Consider the following 6,349-nt stretch of genomic DNA (forward strand, 5'->3'; position numbering starts at 1 on the left):
AAAGAGGAGCAGAGGACGAGCCACTCAGGGCTCACTGCTGGCCACCTGGGTCCTGGGGTACGGGTCCGAGGGTGTCACCAGCCCCTGACCTCTGGAGTTTATACATCGGTTGACTCAAACCTGGACTAGCAGATTAGGCCCCTCGCACCGTTCCAGAACCCAAATCAGCCTGACTCTTGGCACGTTTATACTGACCAAGAAGGAAGATGAGCTCTTGCACATTTGGGTATGACTTACATACACGGCTTTCCCTGGTTCTCTGGACTCTCCCTGGGCCACCCACAGCAGCGACACCAGGAGGCCAGCCGTGCCATCAGCCCGGCTCACGTGCCTCCTCTCATACCTGCCTGTACAGTAAGGGACAGATACAGAAAAGTAAGTCTGGGATGGTGGAACCCCCCTGCCAAGAATTCTCAATAGCAAAGTTTCTTGCTCTCTTTGCTTAAGCCCAGAAGCCCCTCCCAACAGACTAGCCCCTGGGCCTGCTCGCAGGACAATCCCAGAAACCTTCCACCAGCCCAGCCCCATCTCTGAACAGGTGTGCCCTGGACGTCCCTGAGAAACCCACACAAAAAGGGGCCTCTTATGGGTTGAGCTGCGATCCCCTCAAAAAAGGTCTGTGCAGGGGCACCGGGATGGTGCAGGTGGCTCAGAATCCACCTCTTGGTTTTGGCTCAGGTCATGATCTCAGGGTTGTGAGATCGAGCCTCGCATCAGGCTCTGCGCTCAGCACGTTGTCAGCTTGAGATTCTCTCTGCCCCTCCCACTCATGCTTTCTCTCTCTCAAATAAATAAATATATCTTTAAAGGGGAAAAATAAAAGTGCAGTCAAGTCCTAACCCCTAGCACCTGAGAAGGAGACCTTAATGGCCAAAAGGGCCTTTATACAGTGTTAAGGTAAAATGAAGTCATTAGGATGGGTCCTAACCCAATATAAAGGGTGTCCTTATAAAAAGGGGAAATTTGGACACAGAGACAGACACACACAAAGGGAAGGTGATGTGAAGACACAGGGAGAATCCCATCTACAAGCTAAGGAACACCTGCGGCTCACAGAAGCTAGGAGAGGGCCGTTCTCCCTCACAGCCCTCAGGAGGAACCAACCGTGTGAATGCCTTGACTTCAGACTGCGGGCCTCCCGAACTGACAGGTGAGAAACCCAGCGGTTTAAGTCCCCTGCTGTGTGGTACTCTGTTATAGCAGCCCCAGAAAGCAGATACACCCCCTGTCCCTGGGACACCGCACTGGACAGCAATACAGCCGGAAAGGGGCCACTCACCATGTTCAGGGGACACAGCTTTGCCCTTGGCCCATCAGATGTCCAGGGCAGAGGCAGGCCACCCTAACCTAAGCCTCCTCCAGGCCCCAGGAAGGGCACTAGCAAGGTGTTCATGTAGTCCCAGGTTGTTGTGTTTTTTTTTAAGGTTTTATTTATTCATTTGTCAGAGGGAGACACATCGAGAAAGGGAACACAAGCAGGGGGAGGGGCAGGCAGAAGGAGAAGCAGGCTTCCCGCGGAGCAGGGAGCCCAACTTGGGGCTCGAACCCAGGACCCTGGGATCATGACCTGAGCTGAAGGCAGATGCTTAACCAACTGAGCCACCCAGGTGTCCCTAGTCCCAGGTTTTTGGTGAAGTTGGGAACTGGGCTATTTTCCCACAAATAGGGCTGAAAAGAAAAGAACATTTAATCACCACTAAATTGGCCTATGAATTAAGAAGGAAAAGCCCCAAAACAACACGAAGGGTGCCCATCACCAGACCCTCCACGGAAGCTCCTTAATATCCTGCCTGCCTGTTCCCCATGAGCCCGGCGTGAGCAGTAAGGACATCCAACTACATTTCCACCAGGAGGAGAACACCACCACTAAGAGCAAACATGGGTCCACCAAGGAACAAGGACAGAGAGGGCCAAGCAGAGGAGACACGAATGAGCGGCTGAAGGCGGCTGTCCGTGTGTCCTCGAGCTAGGGACGGCAACCCTGTGCTCAGTGACACCACCACGCTCAACTGCTTTCTTGGCAAGTCAGGAAGGGCATGTTCCCCTTGCCCACTCGCTTGAGAGAAAAAGATGAGGTCACTCATGTGTCAGGGAGCCAGGCAATGAGCTGGGCCACTGCAACCAGGAGTGGGGGCCGGCATCTCCAGACAAACCTCAGCCAAACCCATTTTATATCTGGATGTTAGAAATTAGGGAGCCTGGTTGAACAAGGACAAGAAATGGCCAACCTATCTCCAAGCGAGTGCTCCCAGAGACCGCAGGGCCGGAGCCCCACCTGGCTCCAGTCACACCAAATCACCTGCATCCTCACCAAAGTCCCTCCTGCAAACCACCCCCCACCCCCATCCTTATCCCGTCACCCTCAACTCCCCCTGTTCTAATGGCCAGGAGTTGAAGGCCAGGAGTTGAAGGAAAGGCACTCCCCAAATGGATTACTCTACTTGTGACTCACAGGATTCCCACTCTGAATATGTACCAATCTTTTTTTTTTCTTAAGACTTTACTTTTTTTTTAAGTAATCTCTACATCGAACAGGGGACTCGAACTCACAACCCCGAGATCAAGAGTCTGGCTGACTGAGCCAGCCGGGCGCACTGCCACACTTTTCTTAATACATGAAACTGTTTTTCCTAAAAGCAGATTCCCTCTGATTCTACTCAGAACACATGTGATCCCCCACTTAACCAGAGAAACCTGGGCACCATCTCGGACCACCCTCCTTCACAGCCACCCCCCTAGAATCCCTTTCTCCCGGGGCTGCAGGCCTCAGCTCTGGACCCACAGATGCCCACAGCTTCATACCAGCCTCTGGGCCGCCAGCCTGCGCCCCCTCCCAACACACAAACAGCAGGCTCTCTCTCCAATGAAAATCAGACCCAGCCGTGTCTCAGCTTAAAATCTTACCAGGGTTTCTCAACACCCTTGGGAGAAAAGCCAGACGCCTTTTTTCTCCCTGAAAGATACAAAGGTTCCAAGCCCCAGGAATGCTCCCGGCTACAACCTCACGTGGCTTGCGTGGGTGACTTACCCGTTGCGTCCTGCAGAGGTTGCCAGCCGTCAGTACAGGCCTTCAGTGCAGGCTGGTCGTCACAGGCGGCCCCCACAGACGTGCGGCCCCCACTGCCCTACGTGGCCCTTTGTTGTGCCTGTTCAAGCCTGCCACACTCGGGCAGCAGCAACCCCTGGTAAAGGTGCCTGGAGCCAAGACACGGCAGATCTGGGGGCCAGCCCTCTCCACACACACGCCCGGGTGCAGGGGGCAAGGCGAGGATGCCTCCCTCCATCCTCCCATATCACCAAGCCGGAGTCCGGCGTGCTTTATAAACTCTCTCAGGGGTCCCCGTGGCCTTTCCTATAATGTGACCTTGCTCACCCCGACCCCATCTCTGATAGTATTTCTCCTCTTCAATTTCCAAAGGCCCCAAACCCCCTATAAGATAAAGGGGACATGGGGGGCCTGGTGGCTCAATCAGTCATGCCTGACCCTTGATCTCAGTTCAGGCCTTGATTTTAGTGTCCTGAGTTCAAGCCCCTTGTTGGGCTCCACGTGGGGCACGGAGCCTACTTTAAAAAATACAAATAGGGGCACCTGTGTGACTCGGGTGGTTAAGCATCCAACTCTTGATTTCAGCTCAGGTCACGATCTCAGGGTTGTGAGATTGAGTCCTCCATCAGGCTCCGCCCTGGGTGTGGAGCCTGCTTAAGATTCTCTCTCTCTCAAAAAAAATAAAATAAAGGCTGCGAAGTGGGGGAGCATTTTATGTGAATCCACCCACTGGCCCTCGGCCCTTATCTCTGGGGATTCTCTGCCCTGAGCTTTCCATCCTGAGCTGTTTGTCAATCCCTGCTCACCCTTGGTCAAGCTGACCCCTCCTCTCTCTCTCTCTACTGCTTTTGCTACCACCACCCACTCATCCTTTGCTTCTCAGCTCCTGGCCCACCCCCTCAGTCCACTCCATAGCTCCATCCCACCCCACATCCGTTGTGAATTTTCTGCCCATTTGTAGGCCCCACAAGACTAAGAGCCACATAAAGATAGCTCTGGGCCCCGCTGAGGTTTGCCTCCCCAGGCCAGGGCAGAGTCCCATGGCCGCTCAGGGAATGTGACAGGGAAAATAAGCCAACGAATGCAGTTCTGACTCCCCACTCAAGTCCCGCAAGCACCGAGTCCCCTCGGATGGTTGCCATGGCTCCCAGGGAACGCCCTCCAGTGGCCACTGCTGGCCATTCCGGAGAGGTGGGCCCAATCGTAGTGACGCCAGACTGTCAGGGGCCATTTATTTTGTAAACTCAAATTAACAGGAAGCAATTTCATTAACAGATAGTGCTGCTTGATGAGTTCATTCCCATTCAGGGCTTATTTTTAAAATTTCCTTAAAAGCTGTGCAGAGTGGGGGCTGAAGAGCTGAGTCTGATATAATGGAAATTGCGGGACACGATGTCTCACCTGGGAAGAGCCATACACCAAAGCCTTTCCCATTACCTGTGAGGCCCTCTCCCACTCACAGAGCTCCCCTCCAGTGTGAAGAGGGGGTGGACAGGGTGTGCATACGTGAAGCTGGGCTTTAGACACTGAGGGCCCAGTTAGAGAAGGGAACACAACTCAGCAAATGCTTCTCCACCCTGGAGAAGCTCTCAGACTGGCCAGGGCAGAGAAGAAACCACAGACCTACCTACTCCATGAGCCAAGGCAGTGGGATGCACCAAGGAGATGAGCCAAAGACCAGTCCCCCGGAGAAGGGAGGCGACACACAGGAGCGATCGTAAGTCAGGGCAAATCATTAGCCCAAATCACCCCTAGGGTCAGTGTAAACCGGATGTAATATTCAAAGAGACACAAAGTCCTGCCGTCAGAAGTAGTTTAAGAAATTTCAACTCTGACTTGGCATTTCTTAAGGAAGACTGCATTTTCCTCTCTTACCACGCCCCCGCTACTGTATCTGAATCTCTCCCTTTTCCCCTCCTGCCCACACAGCCTTCACCCCCAGCTGTTTATTTCGTCAATCAACTTCATTGATTTCCCGTTTACGCATCACCCAGGTTCCCCTTCCTCGGAACAAAGCATCTGCATCACCCGGGAACTGTTAGAAATGCAAATGCACAGACCCCAGTGCAGATTCGCTGGATCCCAACGACCTGTATTTCACAAGCTGCCCAGGGGATTCAGAGGCACTTTTGAGCCACTGCGTTACCTTAAAGGGGAGCCCAGCAGCTGATCCACAGTAAGAGTCCTCCCCACCCCTCTCTCCCCTGCCCCTTCTGCAGTCTCTTGCACCCATTCTCCTGATGAGGCATTAGAGAAATCTGGAAAACGAGCTGGCCAAGACTCGAACTCGTAGAGGCTGGGCAGTGACAGGAGACAATCCTCTTTAAAGGGAAGGAGGTGGAGGAAAATGCCTGGGGACACTCATACCGCAGGGAAGCTTGTGCCTTCCCTACCACTCAGAAGGGGGATCTCTGCCACGAAGCAAGGAAAGGAGACTGAGTTAGGTGTCCCGGGGCTCACCTTTGGTCCGGTGGTTCTGCAGCTGCTGTTCGCCCCTCTGCAGCAGACGCCCAGGATTCAGATAATCATGCAGCTGCTTCCTGGAGATCTGAGCCCACAGCTGGGGACCCCTGCACCGCCCCCCCCCCCACAGAAGTCCGCATCACTCCGTTCTGGGGTCACACACAGTCAGGAGGAGCAGCTCAAGGCAAAAGGAATGGTGGGACCTCTGGCTCTAGGTAGGAAGGATTCATGCGTCACTGCAGGGACTGGGAGAGACGCTCCCCCCCACAGCGGCTAGAGGCCACGCCCCCAGGCGGAGGTCAGTGCCTCTCCCCCCTTTGGCCTCCCTTCAGCATTGCTCCTTAGGAGCCTGGGTTCCTGGCAGGTAAGCAAGGACAAGAAAGAAGGTTCCCTGGGACTGCTTATTCTTTGCACTGCCCGAAGGCAAATTACATGCCTGGTGTTCACAATACTTTTATCCCTCTTGTTTGTCATGAATGTCTTCCACACCCATCATCTCTGGGGTGGAGGGGACTGGTGTGATCCCAATTTTACAGATGAAGAAACTGAGGCTCCCAGAGTTTTCGTCTCTCGGAGTGAGAATGCGGTGCGTGATGGGCACCACCGGCGAGCTTGTTAGAAGTCCCACTCCAGCCTCCTGAATCAGAATCTGCCTGGAGCAAGATCCCCAGCTGAGTGTGAGAAGCACAGGGCTGGCTAATTCCCGGAGATCTGGGGCCAGTCCCACATTCTGGAATTAGTGAGGCCACACGTGGGGGTGGTCAGAACCTAGGGGGTTACTAGCAAAAGCCGGTAAAAGAGCCCCTGTTTTCCAGCCGGGGGGCCTCTGTGAAACCACAC

This window comes from Halichoerus grypus, chromosome 2 (assembly GCF_964656455.1).
Source record: "Halichoerus grypus chromosome 2, mHalGry1.hap1.1, whole genome shotgun sequence".
NCBI lineage: Eukaryota > Metazoa > Chordata > Mammalia > Carnivora > Phocidae > Halichoerus > Halichoerus grypus.